This window comes from Dipodomys spectabilis, unplaced genomic scaffold, assembly GCF_019054845.1.
Source record: "Dipodomys spectabilis isolate Male_0828 unplaced genomic scaffold, ASM1905484v1 ptg000045l, whole genome shotgun sequence".
Classification (NCBI taxonomy): Eukaryota; Metazoa; Chordata; class Mammalia; order Rodentia; family Heteromyidae; genus Dipodomys; species Dipodomys spectabilis.
The window spans coordinates 6,884,544-6,905,486 of record NW_024870722.1 but is presented as its reverse complement, the minus strand read 5'-3'; positions in this window follow the sequence as shown (position 1 = coordinate 6,905,486).

Here is a 20,943-nt window from a genome sequence, read left to right as displayed (position 1 = left end):
GAGTTGCTTCTCCTCTGGCTACTTGGGGAATTCAATAATTATTGATTAACTGTAGAATGGAGAGGTTTATTTTGGGTTCCCCGCTCCTGATGGGGAAACATATGACTATGGCCTTCCCACCCCCTCAATTTACCAACAAAAAACACAAGCAAACGAAACCCTAACTTATCCGATGTAATGAAGAACTCATTCACAGTAGTAGAAGCCAGCCAGGGAAATGCATTGCTTTCTCTCTGAGTGCTTTACTTTCCTGGCAGCCAAGGGCTTCTGTGCAGTTAGAGTCCCACGTTTGATTGACTTGGCTCCCAAGCTGATGTTTACACTGCTGTATTCATCTTGCTCCGATGACTGTGACAGGCCACCCGGATGTGGTGAGGCTGACAGTGAATGTGAGGGGAACCAGACAGATGACAATGTCTCCCTTCTTCAGAGCCCAGGCAGGATGATCTGTCACCTGATGATAGGCCACAGCCTGTCATTTATTTACTTACAGCTTTAATGTGGGTAAAATGAGCGAGGGGTGGGAATGGCAGGGGAGAATGACAAGAGGCAAAGAGAAAGTGAGCAGCTTACAGGAGAGAGAAATCTGACAGACTCCTTTCTGGCACCAGAATATCAACCACAGCCATTTCATACATCTCAATGGACATGCCATCCCAAGAGCCAATTATTAGCAGCATTCTGGGCAAGAAATCAGATTTGCAAACCAGAATCTTTAGCCATTTAGACTCTAGAGGCAGCAAACCCACTGATACTTGGTTGTATAAAGTGCCTTGAAGCTTTTTCTTCCATATTTCACTTGTGCAGTATTCTATGAATATTTGACTAATATATTCATCCCTTTTAGGTTTTTTGTTGTCGTCATCATCATTGTTTTTGATATTTTGTGTGTGCGTGTGTGTGTGTGTGTGCGTGTGTGTGTGTGTGTGTGTGTGTGTGCTGGTCCCAAGACTTAAACACAGGGATCATGCACTGTCTCTGAGCTTCATTGCTCAATGCTAGAGAACTACCACTTTAGCCATACCTCCACATCCAGTTTTTGGTTAGTTTATCGGAGAGAAGAGTCTTGCATCCTTTCCTGCACAGTCTGCTTTGGAACTGCCGTCCTCATATCTCAGCCTCCTGAGTAACTGGGTTTATTGGTGTGAGCCACCAGCATCTAGCTTCCCTGAAGGTTTTTAATCAGTTTATATTTTATGAAGTGACTTTCAAAGGCAATTGAAAATACCCAAAGCCCTTATTTACTATGAAAGTGCGCCTAGAAACAATTGATGGTTTTGAAGATGAAATCTTTGAAAACCATGTTTTATGTAATGACAACTTGATATGGGAAAGAAACACCTAAAACCAGGAGAAAATGGCATATTCAACACACACACACACACACACACACACACACACGCACACGCACACACACACACACACACATATATATGAATGAAACTGACTATTCACATGACAAATAGATTTTTATAAATCAAAAATATCAAATGATCTTTGTCAATAACTAAACAAAATAAACATTTTTGGATAAACGCATGCATTTAGTGATAAAGTGAGTTAAATAGTAGGGAAAAAAACAAAGGAAGAGGCAACAATGCTTGATAAGAAATGTACTCATTACCTTGCTCATGTAACTGTAACCCTTCTGTGCAGTATTTTCACAATAAAAAACTTATTAAAAATTAAATTTACAAACATAAATTTGAACCACCAAGAGTTTTTTTTTAGGTGGGTTAACGGGCTGTCTTTATTTTATTTTATTTTTTTTTTAATTTTATTTTATTTTATTTGAGAACATACTGTACAGAGGGGTTACAATTACATGGTCAGGATACTGCATACATTTCTTACCAAGCATTGCAGCCTCCTCCTTTGTTTACCCTTCACCTCCCTTCCCAGCCTCCCCCCTCCCCCCCACCCAATCATACTGTCTTTATTTTTTTTAAACATTTTTTTTTATTGTAAATATACTATACAGAGGGTCACAGTTACAAGAGTGAGGTAATGAGTACACTTCCTCTTGAACATTGTTACCCCCTCCATTGTTTTCCCCCTACCATCCCCTCCCTCCCTACCTTCCTCGAGGTTCTTTTTTTATTTATTGTGATTAAGTGATTACATAATTTCCGGAATTTCACAGTATTGTGGAATAATGATGCTCATTTAAAGTCACAAGTTCATTCTAACTTTCCTGGAGCAAATTATCTATCACAGTCTATAACATATAACGGTGTTCACATGTTATACACCATACATGTGATCAGCAGCATGGGGTTATTTATTAGTGGTTCGACCAGATGAGTGGGAGTTCTTTGTTTCTTAAGTCCTGTTAGTTTTGTCGTATCACCTAACATTTTGGATTTAGCATCCACTTATCAGGGAGACCATGTACCGTTTGTCTCTTTGCTCTTGGCTTACCTCGCTCAACATGATTCCTTCTAGCTCCATCCATTTCCCTGCAAATGCCATTATTTTGTCATTTCTAATGGCTGCATAATATTCCATTGTGTATAGATACCACAATTTTTGGATCCATTCATCTGTGGTGGGGCATCTGGGTTGTTTCCATATCCTAGCTATTGTGAACAGTGCTGCAATAAACATGGAGGTGCACGTGTCCTTGTATATTGGTTCCTGTTGTTCAGGGTAGATGCCTAGAAGTGGTATGACTGGGTTGTAAGGGAGGTCAATCTTTAGCTTTCTAAGGACCTTCCAGACTGCTTTCCAAAGTGGTTGTATAAGTGTACATTCCCACCAGCAGTGTAATAGGGTTCCTCTTTGTCCACATCCCCTTCAGCATTTGTCGTTGGCTGATTTGTGGATGTGGGACATTCTGACTGGGGTAAGACCACCAAGAGTTTTGAAAGGCATTTTACATGTATTGCTTGGATATTTTTTTTTTCATATTTTAGTATAGCAAGTCTTTTTTTCACACTGTATTTGGAAGAAATATCAGGAGTTTCCTTCATGTTTTGACCTTTTACTGAAGGGCATGGAGCATAGAGAGATAGTAGGTCTGGGATAAACCTTTCTATTTCCAAATACCATAAAACATTCCGATATCACTGCTAAATGCAAGGTTGATGAGGCTCAAGTGTTAGAATCAACATTAAAAAAATAAAAGCCATAATGCAAAAATATCTAAGAACTGACATATTTCATAAGGAATATCATCCCCAGGAAATGATAATCACAAACCATGGTAGTGTGGATCCAGAAACCTTGATTAAGTGTTATTCATGGAGCCTTCTGGATCTGGTGCATCTTTTTCAAATGTTTCTCCTGGCATGTCTAGTTGTTTTGCTTTTCCAATACAACCCCCCCACTGCAGGTAGCATTGGATGTAATCGGTCGCTTGTCACAATGAAGACAAACTATCTAACAGAATTAGGCACATAAATGTTAACTCTCTGGAATATTGTAAGACATATTGTGCTTTAATAGTGACTGCTTTGGGAGAGCAATAGGACTAGATGATACTGAGAAAGTTGTTGGAGCAGATCTAACCCAATTCACCCTTCGGCTCCTGAAGAACTTTCTCCTCAAAGTCTTCTCTGCTCCTGGATATTCTGGGGCTTTTTTGCTTCTTGTTGGGTTATAAGAAGCTTTACCACAGCCCTGATGTGGTATCTTCTTTCTAATGTAGGACACGCATGCTTCACTTGACTGGCTTGCTTTCTATAGTCCCCCATACCCAGGGAAAGAGTGGTTACCGTGAACATGGTGAGAATGAACGCCCTGAGAGCTGATATCTTAACTCACTTCCAGAGATCACATTCTGGAAGAGAAGTTTGTCCCCTCTGACATAGTTGGCATTGTATTGCTGAGGCTTAAAGGGGCCAAATGACTTGCCCTTACTTGCAGGCCTTGGCAAAGGAGTGTGATGAGTCCTCTAACTTTGCTCATAACTAGCTGGGATCTGTTTATGCTCGATTGATGTGGACACAGGTGGGGCCCTTGGGGTCTAGCCCCTTCCTGGAGAACACCTGTTTACACTCTGTTCCTGCATTATTGGTAGGTAAGAACTATGTGGGGTGAGAATTTAAGTCATATTCTCAAGCCTAAAGAAGTGAAGAGAATTAAATGTCCTGACTTTATTAGAGTTAAAGTCGATTGTTCTCAGTAATCTTTCATGATCATTTAGCCTTTCTATAACCTGAGTTAAGGTGTTATTTAAACTGGTGACACGGAACAAACTAGATAAAAAGGGACAGACTATTCCTGGAAGTGAGTCTACTTAATAAATGTGCACTTCTAGCTAGTGGGTGCATGCCTGTAATCCTACCTACTTAGGAGGCTGAGATATGAAGATTGCAGACAAAAAAATCCACGAGACTTTTATCTTAAATTAACTAGCAAATAAGATTGAAGTGGAAGTGTGGGTTGAGAGGTAGAGCACCAGCCTTGAGCAAAAGACACAGCAAGAGCTCAAAGCCCTGAGTTCAAGCTTCAGTACTAGCACTAAAATTAAATGAGTAAATAAACACATAAGCATGTACTTCCAACATCCCCTTGCACGAATGGATGCTTTATTTACCATATATATCTAATCACACACTGCAGTTACCGGCAGTTGCTGCAGTGTTAAAAAGTGTTTAATAAGTTAAGAATAGTTAAGGGGAAATCACTTATTGGTTTTTCTTTCCCCAAATATGAGTTGGCGATTTCCCAGGCAGAGTCTCTCTACTCCCTTTACACTGTGGCAATAATCTCAGGGCCTTTATTATGAAACTAGAGCTTTAAAAAAATACTCATCTACTCTTCCATTTATAAATGGAAACAATTATTTTCTACGTCTTGTCTTTTCACATTATGTTTTGTAGGAAAGGTAAGAAGTAAAAGTAATTATCCACAGGAACCACTTCTGTTGAAATGAATCTATAAATTGTAATTTTTATCACAGATGCTTTTTATTCTTAACACAGATTAGTTTCTGGTTCCTTCCAGCATCATTCTATTCAAAAGAAGCCCTGAACACAAAATTGTATCAAACATAAAAGTAGATAAGCAACTGGACTGAATAATATATTTGCCACAAATAATGCTTGCCCATTATACCTGTAAGCAGGGGAAAATATTTAAGATAGTTCCCTTATTTAGCAGCTGCATGCTACAGCGGAGTTTGCTATAAGCAACTGGTACCGTTGTGACCAGTATCAACCAAGGAAGCAGAGATTCATGGAGGCAGGAAACAACCCAGGGTATAGGTAGAGAAGGAAATACCTCACTGGTGATCGTGACAAAAACCTGTTGTGAAGGTACATTACCCTCTGTCTTAATTTTCTTAGGATACGTTAACCAATCATCACACTTTAAACAACAGATAGTGTCCTCATAGATTTGGAGGCCCTAAGTTCAAAATCTAGGTGTTAGCAAGGCCAATTTCCACAGAAATTCCAGAAGATTGTTTCTGGCCACTCAACCTCCTGGTGTCTCCTGGCCCATGTACATCACTCCAGTTTCGGTCTGCACCATCAGTACACCTTCTGCCTGTCTCTGTGCTGCTTATTCTTGTAAGAATCCCAACCATTGGTTTCAGGGTCCACTCCAAATCTAGTCATGATGCTATCTGAAGATACTTAATTACATTTTCAGTGGCTCCATTTCCAGGAAGATCAGTCAGATGTTTTAGGTAGAAATAATCTTGAGGGGAAAGTACTCAACAAAGAACACCTTTGCGCCCTTTCAAGATTTTTCAGATGGTATCAAGAGAGGGGGAGGGGGATGCCAAATGATAGGAACAAATCTTCTTGACATGTTTTTTTTTTTCCCCTCCCTTAAGCAGTGTGGTAAAGAAGTATGCATTTTTAATTTTTGTATTAATTAATCTATTTTTAATTACTAAAGAAGAACGCAGTGTGCTGTGACATTCCCTATGGAGGCTTAGAGTTTACATGTATAATTTTCGATACATTTCCTGTAGTAGTTTAATGTGGCTTCGGCCTGTTGGAGGGTCTCAGCAGTCTGGAGAAGGAAGTGGTGCAGAGCGCATTAGGCTGAGCCTTCGGGAAGAGCCGAGTCTGCATTTGTCTGTGTTCTTTCATTGGTAATTGATTGGCCTGGGCTGGGACATCAGTGGCTATTTGCTTTTCTTCTGTAAAGAAATAGCCTGATTTTTACTTTTTTTCTTGCCACAGTACTCAGGGAGACATTTGCCTCCTCTTTCTATATCCATATTCAGGTTTTCATTTATATTTGGGGTTTAAGGATATCCTAGGTTAGACATTATGGCTTTCAGATTTGTCTGGGCTGCATGCTCTTCCTGAAGTTTTTATGTGGTAAAATCGGGCAGGTGTGTGGACCTCCATGGGTCTCACCTTTCTCCTTCTGGGAGAAGATAGTAGGAGAAAATAATTTTTTATTGTTATTGTAAAGTTGATGTACAGAGGGGCTGCAGTTATATGAATCAGGTAATGAGTACAATACATTCTGAACTATGTGTTCTCTTCCCTAGCTCTCTCCCAGATTTTCCCTCCTGTCCCTACCCACAGGTTCATTTTCCATAGAGTGTCTAGTGGGTATCACTGTTATATTTGTTTATCCTTTGTTCCACTTTTTCTATGACCCCTTACCCTCCCGTAGACAAACAAACAAGACAAAAGGTAAATAAAACAAAAACAGCAACCAAAAATATCTCTTGTTTCCTTTTCTTGGAATGCATTTCATAAAATATTATTGTATATGACCGTATGCACATAGTTATTAAGACTATGCAACCACTCCTATGTATATCCTACTTTGGCCTTAGTGTGTGAATATCTAGAGTCCTATATAATTTATCATGTCCCAGTATATGTGTGTGTGCGTATTTTAACCATTCAGTGTGTTTACTTGTAGATTTATAAGTACATCCTAGTTACCACAAAGGAGAGAAACCATGCAACCTATGTTTCTTTGGCTCTGGCTTACTTCATTTAATATAGTTGGGAAAATAATTCAATATATAATGCTTCTAGTTAGGTGCTTAAAAAAAAACAGCACCTTTTTATGATATACATTTGCATTTGCACAGAAGGGAGAGTAAAGCCCTAAAGAATGGCTGGTTTGGGACCTCAGACTTTCTTGGCCTGGGTTTAATTATCAGTAAAATCATGGGGTATCTCTTTTGCCCATGATTTATGGGCAAAGGAAGAGTTGTAAAGCAAAACAAAACAAAACAGATCTCTCTCATTGATTTGAACTTCAAGGGAGCAAATCTATGTGTCCGTATGTACATGTCAGTACTGGGGCTTGAACTCATGGCCTACTGCTCTTTCTTGACTTTTTTGCTGGCTGCTGTACCACTTGAACTACATATACACTTACAGCTTTTTTCTTTTTTCTGTACCTCTTGAACTACATGTCCACTTACAGCTTTTTTCTTTTTTTCTTTCTTTTTTTTTCTGGTTAATTGGCGATAAGAGTCTCACAGACTTTCTGCCTGTGCTGGCTTTGAATTACAATTTTTCAGATCTCAGCTTCCTGAGTGGTTAGGATTACAGGCTATGTCACCACTGCCTAGCTTCATCGTTTTCTAAAGTGGATTAAAATAAAAGGATAAATCAACTTGTAATTCTAATATGAAGATAATAACTTTTCAGGCAAAATAATCAATAAAATTAGTAACAGACTAATCTTAGCCATTGTGCTCAGGTTGCATAATTAAGAATTATACTTTTGTAACATTATGTATTTAATTCAGAGGAAGATCTCAGAATTTTGCCAATTCTGGACATAGTTGGAGCTTCTTTTGGAAAATGGAACAGAAGAGATAGCAATCGAATACCAACCCATAAAATAGAGTTAGTGTGCCAAATTACTTCTTTTCATATAGCCTCTACTCAGAGTTTAATTGGGTCATGGCCACGGACACAAATGGATGTATAATATTAGGGCATGTGAGCAAATCTTATATGTCTTTCTAGAAATGAAGGAGTTACACTCTCCCATCTTGTGTGACCTTTGGCTTAGAGAGTGCAATGAATAGCTCAGGAGCGAGGCGTTTGGCTAAGGTACAGCATCATGTATAGAGGACAGATTAAGTGTGCCAAGTGTTTGCTTGGAGAACAAGCATTTTCCCCTCAAGTTAAATTTCTTTGGTTGGATATGCAAGGTGGGCGTGTGAAATGAAGCACCATGCTTTGTTATATTCCTCAGAAGCCCTATTTCCAAGGAAACCTGGCAGTGTGGAAACGCACAACCATCCTCCATCCTCTCTACCGGTCTCCTATGATACCTTACACATAGAAAATAATTCTTATGGTGGGCGGGGCGAGGTGAGAGACTGTCGTCAACCATTCATTGTATATCACACAAAAAATCACAAAATTAAGGCTGGGAAGGTGGCTCAGTGGTAGAGCGCTTGCCTTACATGCCTGAGGCCCTGGGTTCGATTCCTCAGCACCACATAAGCAAAAAGAAAAAAGCCGGAAGTGGTGCTGTGGCTCAAGTGGTAGAGCGCTAGCCTTGAGCTGAAGAGCTGAGGGACAGCGCCCAGGCCCAGAGTTCAGGCCCCATGACCGGACCCCCCCCCCCCAAAATCACAAAATTAAGGAAAAGTAAGGGAAGGGGTGAGTCAAAGGGGAGGGTGAGAATGTTGAAGAGGGTAACAATGATCAGGACACATTGTCTTTATAAACTACTCTGTACAACTACTTAAAGATAATGAATACTTAAAGATAATAAAAAATAAAGAAAGCACTGCTCTTGTATTTAATTGTGCACAAATGTAGACAGTCATGATGAATCTGGTACAAGGTGTGCAATCTTATTTTATGTAATGCCTGTGACTTATTGGCAAATTTTACCTGGGATCATGTAGAATTGCTGTCCCATTTGGATTTAACACAACTGAACAGGCCAAAAATGTCATGTAGGAGATTATCTTACCATTTGAGCTATATTTTACCGTTCATATTTTGTAGTAAAACAGTATTCTTTCTCATAATTGAGTGACTCAAATAGACTGGTAAAAAAAAATCTGGAATAACAACATTCAGATTTTTTACTCTATATGATGACATCCTTCTAAAAATTTAACCACTCAGAATTGGAACTGCCTGTCTGGTAGGTGGTGAGTCCCTAGCATCAAAAGCACTCAATTATATTAAAAATGCTGAACAGAAATTTCTATGTCGGGTAGGATATTCTCTAGGGCCTCTTCCCAACCTAAGCGTCTTCATTTTGTAATATTGTCCTGATTAAAACTATGGATATGCACCATCTCCTTTCCACTTATTATAGTATGCGTTGTCATTTCACACAATTTTTAAATATGCTTTTACCAAATAGAAGCATTCTTGATGTTTTTCCCCTTTTCTTTTCATATCTGTAGTCACTGAGAAGCCCATGATAAACAGACCTAAGGAATTGGTAAGATACTTACACTCAGTGTCAGAGCCAGACTACCCAGCCTTGCCACTTGCTGATCCATTACACGGGTGAAATTCACAAATCCTCACCCTCAGATTCCTCTTCTGCCAAGTTCCAAGCATGAAAGTATATACTCACCTCATACACCTGTGAGAAAGCTCAAACAATCCATGAGGTAGTGAGCACCAGGCATAACATTTCTGGAGAGTATAATAGTAACGACTCAATATTTGTTAGGTGTGGAGGTTTGTATTATTCACCTGGGTGTCTCTTCTCAATTACTCAGCAAATCTGTTATTTTTCTGTCAAGAACAGATGATGGATTAGATTGTAAGAGCTTTATTAATTACTGACCTGTTTAAAGGATGAATAAACTATGAATAGCATGGTTTCTATTTATGTCTACCTTTCTTTACTAAGGTTTCTATAATCCTATACAGTGAGGTTACTTTAACAAGTGGATTTAAGTAAAGTTGGGAGGGTTAGTTTTTGAAAGTTGCAGTCAAGTTAAAATGCTTCTAATCACTCACAATTATGTTGTACCACTCTTAAATTCCAACCCAAAGTTAAAAGCCTATGCTAATTACAGTCTGTTGCTATTAACATTGTCATCATGTGAGCTTGTGTGTGTGTGTGTGTGTGTGTGTGTGTGTGTGTGTGTGTGTGTACATCTATCTATCTACCTATCTATCTGGCAGAGACTATTGGGGCTTAAAATTGTTTGGATTTTTGTTTTGTTTACAAAGCACTGATCCATACAAAAGTGGTAGTTCCAGTGTAATGTATGAATTATGCTGCTATGTGTGGCTTTCCCTGCCCCATTGAAACCTAAGTGATCCAGTGAGTGAAAAGTAAAGATAAGCTGAGAATAGAAGGGCAATCTCAGTTTGTGCAGGTGCTGTTTTGTTAACATCCTGGTGCATGCACATTGTACTTTTGTACACACAGTAATAGTCCATTTTTTTTTCGCCTTAGAACACACATTACAATATTCAGTTCATTACAAGTCATGACAAAGACCTGTTGGGAAGACTCAAGGCTCTTGCTCTCCTGAGATGCTGTTTCCATTGTAACTCAAAGAATTTTAGTGCAGGAAATACCCACTGGCAAGTTTCTTTGTGGGTTGTTTACAGACCAGCGATTTCTTGCCTTACATTTCTTACATGCTGTCTGATACTTTGAGGGGAATCTGTGCTTTAAAATGATAAAAGAACTAATAATTATCATCACACCAGGTCCCCCTGGATCTTTATGCCACATAATTGTATTCCCCCACACACACCATCCCTTGCCTTTTTGACTTTTTTTCCTTCTATTCTGAGCAAAATCAAACCACTTCATGAGTGATTTTTGCTGTGATTTTGCTGTGTGCACTTTGGTTAAAAGAGCCTCCTGTGCTGTGCGTTCGGCTCTGTGAGGAGACTGTGTCACAGTTGGCTTGTGACTAGATCAAAGTGGAGCAGCCCTAGCTCCCTGAACAATGCCTGCTACATCCCTGTAATGCATCCAGCAGGACTCCTGGGTACACTCGATTTTAAAAGGCTGAGGGGAAAAGATGTTTTATCATCATACATAATGCATTCAAATTTTGAGACAGTTTATAGGATCAAAAATAATTATCCTTTCAACTGATAAAGTGACTTCTCGGCTTCTGTCCCCTTCCATCATAGAAAGTGCCAACCTTTTATTTATTTATGTTTTTGCCTTTGGTTTGGAGTTTCTACTTTTTTCCCCTACTCAGAAGAGTTTTAACTTGATTTATTCATTGTGAATAAAAATTCTTGCTCTTTGAAAATATAATTTATGATGTGGTTATGGTTTGCACTACATGGCCCAGAAATTAAATAATGTACTATGTACATTGTAAGAAACATGAGCATATTGTACATATAGTTTTTCAGGGTCTTTTGCCTTTTTTCTTTTCTCTTCTATTGTATATATGTATGTATGTATGTATGAATGTATGTATGTATATATGAACTTTAGCTTGAGTTTGTTTTCAACTAAAATGTAAGATATACTATAACAGGTTTTGAAGGTGGAAGAAATATTAAAAAATTGTTTGGGTTTAGTGGTGGCTTTCACATTTTATAATGCAGGGATTTAAAATCCCATCCAATATTAAGCATTTGCTAAGTGCCACTTCATATCCAATTTATAGTACCAAAAATTGTAAAGCATGACATTCCTAGATATACTAAAACACATGAAAAGAACACCACCAATTTAAATTATGAACTTGCCTTGACATGGACACATCTTAATTTGAGAGAGGTTCTAAGTATATGACTTATTAATATACAAATGAAATTTATAGCTTGCACACTCTGTTTCATAAATGGAGCAAATGTGACAAAGGCTAGGTGCATAGTTTCTCATCAGGGGAAGTGAGGATAACTGCTTAGAGGAATAAAAGAGAAAGGTACAAAATAGCAAGTGACAGTATACATGGCGTAAGATACTCTTTGGCTAGAGGCAGTTCTAGTATTACAGATTTCTAACTAGGCCCCATACAACAAAAACATATGGAGCAAGAGAACATTGGAGGCCGCTTTTCCTGTCTGCTCAGAAACAAATTTCATTATCTTTATCCAAGCAGAGTCACCTCTAGGGCTTAGAGGGGTGATAGTAGCTTCTTCATGGGGGAAAGTCAAGAAGATCCGAGGTGTAGAAACAATTAGCAGTTACTGCAATTAAAGGAGAATACGAGATTCAAACTATGTATACAGTTTCTGTTTTAAAATGTCTACAGTTTATAGAAAAGTGTGAAATAGTGCCATTGTGAATTTAGACTTTGTCCTTCTATCCTAAAACATGTGTTGCCTGTGGGGTTAGCCTTTGGAAAGAATTGATATTTGTTATGTAGGTTCTAGTTGACTGTTAATGTGTTTTAAAAATGATCTTTGTAAATGCTGACTTTCCAAAGATGATTACAGTCTCCAATAGAAAAGAAAGACACAGCATGTGTACCAACAGAAGTCTCAGAAATCACCTCTGTATAGTTAATATCTTGCTTTTGTTACCCACTATTTTCTATTCTATTCAAAATGCTATGAATAAAAAGAAAAATAATAGCTTTACAATACTAAATTTTTGCTTATTTCCAAACTCATTATAATTCATTACTTTGCCCTGATTTGGTTAATATTGTCATAGTTCAGAGATGGTATGCTATTCCATAAGCAATTTTTATAAGGCTGAATGTATATGATTCTATCACCTTGATATTTGAAATGTCTTTATTTCCTGGAAACTATCAAGCTGACACAAAAAATCATCTTCTAATAAGATTGCATTTTCATAGCAATTTACATTGAATCTGCTTAAATGCTGCACTTGGTTCTCTGATGGCCATTAGATTTCCTTTATTATAATTTCTTTCCTTCATATATTTTGAGTATAGATTGCCCATTATTGATTGTGATATACTATACATATACTTCCCAATGACAATGCTAGCAAATGGAACTAGGCATTTAAAAGCTAGATGTATGAATCACAAAGCAAAATGAAGAGATGGATGTTGTATTATATGATAGACATTCATCGTATACTGTTATCAAAAATTCCTTTCAGTAATGGAACTTATCTGTCAGGACTCCTACAAAACTGTCAGCATTCTACTTAGTGGGTAAGCTGGGTTACCTATCATGACATTGACTTATTTGTGATCTATCAGCAACTTGCCCATGGTGTTTTCTTGATTGAACTCTGAAAATATTGTATTTAGTAAAACCACATAAAGCCTTCTCACTCAGACAAGAAAAGCCCAGATGAGGGACCATGAGGTGTTAAAGCTAATTATTTATACAAGCCTCCATTAACCAGCAAATATGGAAAAATCCACACGCAACACATTTCACAGTGTTGTAATGAATAAGAAGTAACATAAAGAATGCATAATTTGGTTATGTAGGCTGCTATCTTACAATTTATAGAAACTTTCCTTCACACTTTGATTATTTGTCTTTAGTCAGTTTTTACCACTTCAGTGACAAGAAATAAACACCTCTGCTTGTCCTCATAATCATCCATTCATATGAAGCACTCAGCTACTGCCCAATATTGTGTCCTCCTGATGAATTTGTTTATTTTGATCAGTACTGTGTACACTTGGGTTACTCCATTTGATGAGAACAGAGATGTTTAAACTGTTCCTGCTGTGGCCATCCTAACATTGTAGAACAATTCATTGCTCATCTATTTGTGATCTTGCAGGTGGTGACTATCATAGATGAATATAGCCCAGGCATCTCTGCAGAGGAGACGAAACGTGATGATGACAATGAAGAACTATGATCCTGGCTTATGTATTTACTATGCTCTACTTTTAATCATATTTCAGAGTGTCCTTCCCTATATAACATTTCTTAAAGTTTACTATAAAAAACCCAGTCTGCTCTGGCAGACCAATTGTCACATTTACCTTGTCTCATGGAGGCTTCAAGAGGCTGCCTGAAGTGATTGATCTAGACCATCTAAGCTTGTGCAAGTACACTCTATAATGTCTGCACAATGCCACCTAATGCTGCCATTCCTCAGCACATGCCTCAGTCCTAATGTGATGCTTGGCTATATTCCCTCTGTTCCTAGAGTCGTCTACGCTTGTGTTGAGCTTTCATGTTTGAGATTTGAACATGTCATTTTAATTTATTCCTGAATTTCTTATCATGCTTTTAAAAAATGGATGGAGCTGGATGTGTCTGGCATGGAGCTATTCCACTTCAGCAGTTGTCTCTGAAGTACTTCCTGTAAATACTTGTCATCTAATATGGAGCCTCAAAGGTCCCATGGTCCCATTTTCTAGTTGGTTTCTTCTCAGGCACCTAATATTATAGCAGCGTGGGATTCAAGTCCCTTAGTGTTAATTGAGAAAAACAATTACTTCTGGGAATCCTGTGAGCTCCTAGATCTTTTAATTTTCAAATCAAGGTTAAAGAGTCTTATGAAAGTCACCTCAAGTACTGTTTAAAAATAAAATGCTCTGAGCTCTTGTTTGTTAAGGAAGAGGATACTAAACAAAGTATAACTCCTATATTGTTATTAAAAACTGAAAATGTTCCGCCCATTGGCTTTCTATTATCTTCTATGTCCTTGATCACCATTCTTTAGGTTTGATGAAAGTGTGCACATGTATACACACACACACTACACACACACACACACACACACACACACACACACACAGAAAATGTGCACCAAAGTGCCTTTTCATATGCTGTTCACTTTGTGTGTGAGGGCCAGTAGGGACACAGTAGGGACTGCATGGCAGGAAGCTGAGAAAATGAAAGAGAAACTCAATTTTCAACCATTTTATTGCTGCCTTTGTGTCTGTAACGGCTGCAGGCATGGTAGCGCAGAGCTTTAGGGCAAGACTCCCCGCAATACCTTTCTCTCCTAGTGTAAATCCACCTCAGAGTTAATCATTTCCTCCATGAAAGGGATGCTGTAATAAAGATAATTAAATTGAAATTTAATATACAGGGGCATTGCACTATAGCTCGGTATCAGATGAGGGTTCTGAGAGAAGCCATGTACTGTGCGGGTGGAGTGTATGGTTATGTAATTAACAATTATGTTTGTCAGGTTTATGAAACAGAAAATTAATAACACGGAGACTATAAAACAGTGGAAAAAGGCTGCAAGTCTGAATTAAGGTGACTGGGCTATCATTCTTTCCCACAGCAAAGGTGTATTGTGCTATCAGAAACAGAACATTGGATCCTATGGATTTACTTTCTTATTTTTTTTTTCTTTAACTCTTTTCATGTTCAGCCTAGGATTTTTCTCTCTGTGTAACTGTGTAGCTGGGAGTCTTGATCTTTTCTGCATATTAGAACCACTTGGGGAGCTTTTTTAGTTTTTTTGTATTTATTTGTTTGTTTGTTTATTTATTTTTCTGTCAGTCATGGGGCTTGAACTCTGGGCCTGGGCGCTGTCCCTGAGCTCTTCAGCTCCAGGTTAACACTCTACCACTTGAGCCACAGCACCACTTTCCGTTTTCTGGTGCTTTATTGGAGATAAGAGTTTCATGGACTTTTCTGCCAGGGCTGGCTTTGAACCATGATCCTCAGATCTCAGCCTCCTGAGTAGCTAGTATTACAGATGTGAGCCACCAGCACCCACCTTGGGGAGCTTTTGAAAATCTTGCTTTCCAGGCTTGCTCCAGACCAATCAAAGCAAAACCTATGGGATTAGGACCTGATCACTGGGTTGTCACAGTGGGCAACTAAAGTTGAAGACCATGTTAATAAATGTGATGAATTTCCCTTGGGGAACCATTCATTTAAAGGAAAAGGAAACCAAAAACCCAAACCAACAACAGGAAAGAATAATTACACAATAATTATGTATTCAGACTGTCAGCATCTTGACAGCCCACAAGATGAAAACTGGAAGGATCTGTCCACCAGGACTAGGTATTATGAAGTGGCCATTTCCAGTATTTAGACACCTCTGTATCCTGGGAAAACAGCTTTGAGAAATCTTGACCCCTTTTGACTGTTCGTTCCCTTGTCTATTAGAAGCCGTGACTGCTTCTGGGTTTCTTACTAAGGCCACTGAATTCCCCAAATTATTGTGGGCAAGTGCTGGCTGTGACAGACCAATCAGAGCCCTGGGAATGTCCAAAACAGAGAGAGACAAAAGCCTGGGAGAGTGACAATCTCTCAACTGGGGAATGGGAGCATGTAAACTTGGCATCTGCCCCTACCCTATGCTAACCATGGTTCAGCATGAACCAGCATGAACCTGAGCTACAGATTCTTGCACTACTGAGTGCTTCTAAACTCAAACAAGGCAGTTCTTGTTCCAAAGGAAAGATGTTGTGTGTGTGTGTGTGTGTGTGCGTGTGTGTACTTATGCACCCATATACCCATATTACCTATGTCGATACCTACATCTACACATAAATATAATACATAAAACTTCAGAATATCCTTCAACTATTTTTTTGTATTGGTCCCTTTGAGCTTAAGAGGTCACCAAACTAGTTGACAGTTGATGAGTTTATTATTCTTGGATTTACACAATTTACTTTGGTGAAGTAGCTTTTTGAAGCTATTCTCCTGATGACTCTCATATACATTTATTGAGAACTTCTGAATGTGACAATGGTAAGCTGTTGAAATATTCCTTCAAAGAATATTCACAAAGTAATTGGATTTAGCCAGTCCTCTGGAATTTAAGTGTGCTCTGTGCCTCTGATAATGGCCACGGGAGGGGGGGGGGTTGTGGAGGATGTTAGGGGGAAGGGGCGGGGCGGAGATAGAGTTGTAAGAAGCTCAGCCTATGTCCTGGGATTCACATATTATTTTCTATTTCCATTTTGACAGAAACTATTAAGGACTAACTAGATAAATGTTTTCTTATTTTCCATTTTATTTGGGAGAAAACAGTGTATTTTTTTTTCTCTGACCACAATCAATGGGATTCAGAAAGTTTCTTTTTAACTCAGCTGCGTATAATACAACCACAAGACTTTCATAAAATTTTTTCTCACTCTGATCAGTTTTTCCCACTGTATATTTTTCTACAAAGATGATTCAGATTTTTCTGACATTAAGTCAAAAGAATGAGGAAAAGCAATTATGCATGTGACTAAGAACAAAAGACTAAGCCTATTAAAATATTTAAGCATTGAAATTTAAATTGGGTTAATCACATTTATCAACACAACTCATTTTTTAATTTGCTTTCTCTTTTATTAAATGCTATTGCTTAAATGAGTAGACTAAGGTTGTATTTATGTAACTAAATAACTAAAATGTACCCTGCAGTCTTGGGTCTTTCAATTATTTTTAGTGGTGCCTCTGACATGTATCTACACATGACAAGTAGTTGTCTAAAGGTAGCAGCTTTGTCATGCTTGACTTGTTGCCTGAAAATTGTCCTAGTATCATACAATTGCACCTGAAATCCAGCACTTTCAAAGCCATCCTAATTTCAGTGTCTTCAGAACATGTAGATTTTCGGAGCACTTAATGAGTGAGGACTCTTTTAAACATGTAATGCATATTTATTAATGATCATTTTTAAAACACTCAAGAGAAATTTCTGGAATTATTGTTGCAAATGCTCTAATTTTTGTTTAATGCAAACAACACTCTGTGTGTGTGTGTGTGTGTGTGTGTGTGTGTGTGTGTGTGTGTGTGTGTGTGTGTATGAGAGTACTGGTGTTTGAATTCAAAGCTCTATGCTTGTTAGGCAAACACCCTACCATGAAGCCACACAGCCAGCATTTTATTGCAGTATTATTTTTGAGAAAGGCTCTTGTTTCCTCCTATGTACGTATGTATGTATGTATATACGTATGTATGTAGCTCTATCTACCTTCTACCTATGTCTCTGCTTATCTTTCTGCCATCTATGTATCTGTGTTTATGTATGTATGTATGTATGTAAGTAAGTATGTATCAATCTATCTATCTATCTATCTATCTATCTATCTATCTATCTATCTATCTATCTACCATCTATCTATCTATCTGTCCTTTACCTATCATCATCTACCTTGCTGTATTACCCATCTAAATGGTAGAAGTGAAATCATCCAGTTTCTACATGCCATTCCTCTTCTTCCTCTCCTTTATCCTTTCATAGTAGCACATGAACAGATTTTTTTTCTGAAAGGATTGTGTCAATTAGAGTATTTATTACACAGCCAAAAGATATTACTAGTACTGGGGAAAAGATGTCCCATGAATCAGTATGTGTACACCCATAAGCCCCATTGCTAAGACAGATTATTAAGTTTAGCTTTTATATAGCTAAAAGCAAATGATGAAAAAAGACTAACGTTTTGAGTTTGTCTTTATATTATTCCAGGTTAATTTTATAATATACTAATAGGCTGAATCAGAACAAAAGGAAATGAGAGTACACAGGATATTTAACACCTTGCATTCAAAATCTGAAAAACCCCAAGCATCCAAAAAGTCCTTGAAGGTACACACATGAAGCTTGTCCATCCCTTCCTTTCTCCTTTGCCAAATACTATACTTACATATATTTTTTCTGAACTCATCTATCTCTTAGGCAAATAGCTGCTGTTATTTCAGACACTTAGCACTTTGATGTAGATTGCAAATGCCTTACAAGTAACAAGGTTTTTATATTATTTATTATTATTATTGTTATGTTGAACTCTTTCCACTACTGCCTTTGTTTTCCACAGAAGATAAAATGACAAGGTTTTGAAATGCATTTTCATATTTCCTTCAATATGTACTTTTAAAAAAATCACCTTGCTAGTTTTATTACAGGGTATATCAGCAATTGCTAGACTCTCATGAACAACAAAAATCATTCAGAGAAGAGAGGCTTGAGGAGCCAGATTTCAAACTCCTGCTTCAGAGAGGATGTGATAAATTATGGTACCAGAGGAGGGAACCAAATATGAAAATGATGAAATGTACTTGGTGATAGGTAGATGATTTTCATCACTATTTGCAGAGACAGGTGCTATTCCCAAAACTTTCCCTCTGTGGGATTGTACTTCGTGAAGTCTCCAAGCCTTCTTTGCTTAAAGGTTTCCATCCACTCTCCAGGGTAACCATGACCTTGCCCACAGCTCTTACAGGGGGAAAATGCCAAGTCTAGACTCTTCCAGGGGATGCCCAGCCCTTCCAGATGGGGGCTCTTACCAATCTTTCTGCCTTCTGAAGGATTTATGTATAAGTACCTGGAAGCCTGTCGGCAATGAGGCAGCTTCTGAAGTGCTGAGAGCCAGCGACCATTTACCAGCCTCCAAAGTGATATTAAAGCAACATTCATTTTTAAGTGAGTATTAAATTTACTTTTAGGCAAACCCTCTAGCTGACAATAAAGTGTTCATTGGCTTGCTGTTCTCTCTCTCTTTCCTTTTTAGTAATTACTATGCTGCTGGTGATTACTAGCTCTATCTTTCTCTTTGGCTGGAGGAGCTTCATAAGTTTAAGTATTGTGCTTAATTTCAAGAGTAGTATCAGCAGTAAATCTACAGATTTGAAATCTGTGAATAAGGTCTCTTCTTAATTTTGAAACAAATCCATCTGGGTAGTGGAATGACCTGGAGGGGTTGGGGAGTCTATATTTGAATCCTGATCTTACCTTTTATATCAAGGGTCAGTGATCTACCACCTGTAGACCAAATTGAATCCAACACCTCTTTTGGTGCCATCTTAGCACTGAGAATATATTTTATATTTTTAAATGGTTGTGGGGGGGAATCAAAAGGATAGAAGTATTATTTCATGACAGGTAAAAACGACATAAAATTCAAGGTGAAATTTTCCTCAGGTACAGCCACACTCAGGCATTTGTATGGGGCTTATGGTTGTTTTCATGATACAATGACAACACAGAATATCTACATGATCGACCTAATTGTGATAGTGGAAAGCTGACTAAGCCTAAAATATATTTTTTGAGTTTGTCATGACTAACTCAAATAGTTGATTGGTGACAGGTACCTTAATTTATTCTTAGGGCCTCAATGGCTTTGGTAACAGAAAAGGACCAATTACATTATGACATTGCAGAGCTATTGAGAAGGGGAAAATGATACTGTTCATTGCTCCTCACTGACCTGTACAACTAGTGGCGGTGTTGGGGGGAGGGAAAGTGTGAGAAAAATGAGGGAGAGGGTAACAAGTTCAACAAGAAATGTACTCACTACCTTATATATGTAACTGCAAGCCCTCTGTACACCACCTTGACAATAAAATTTTAAAAAATAGGGAAGACAGAACAATTACTCATTTGTTGTTTTGTTCTGAAAATTGTAATTGTCTTTCTACCCATTTAATTGAATTTATTTTTAGGCAGATTGTATGTGATCTGTTAATAAATTTACATTTGATATGGTTTTGAAATAGGCATTTAAAAGGAGCTACACAAATATTCATAGACGATTACAGATCAGGTGTTTGTCTCTGAAAATAGATGATATGAACCTGAAAATTCTCTGTTCTTTCAACATGTCTTTTGGGGGAAAAAGTCTCAACTCCATATTTCCATGTATAATTTTTCCACTTGATTTTATTTTTGACATATCTAGATATAATTTTTAATTGTTCCCAGATCGCCAAAAGGAGACGGTGGAAATTCAGACTCTCCAAACCATTTGGTCTCTATCAACAATTGTGTACAAAAGAAAAAGAAAAACAGGTAAATTATTTGTTGTACTGATGAAACATAAATAATATTTATCATAGTGTTTAATATTTAGGAGAGTTGTTTAAATTTTCCACCTTGATAATTTTTTAACCTTGCAAACCAATTTTTTTGGATAAAATTCCAGTAAGGATTTTTCTTTTGAGAGGAATGAAGGCATTTACCATGCTGCTAATGACAGAAGAAATAGAGGAAATCCATTTGGTTATTTTCTGATTCTTGTCCAAAAGCAATCGCCTCCCCCCTGAGGTTTGTACTTAGTGCTCACACAGTGCTGGTCTGGGTCCAAACCTTCCGTCTATTTTGATCTAGGAGAGCGAACTTCTTTGATGTGTATCAGTAGCTCCTGAAGTGCTGTGCCAGGTTTAATCAAAGGTACATAGCTTCAGCAAATAGAAATGACGAGAAATGATCACAGTGCCACACGCAGGGCTT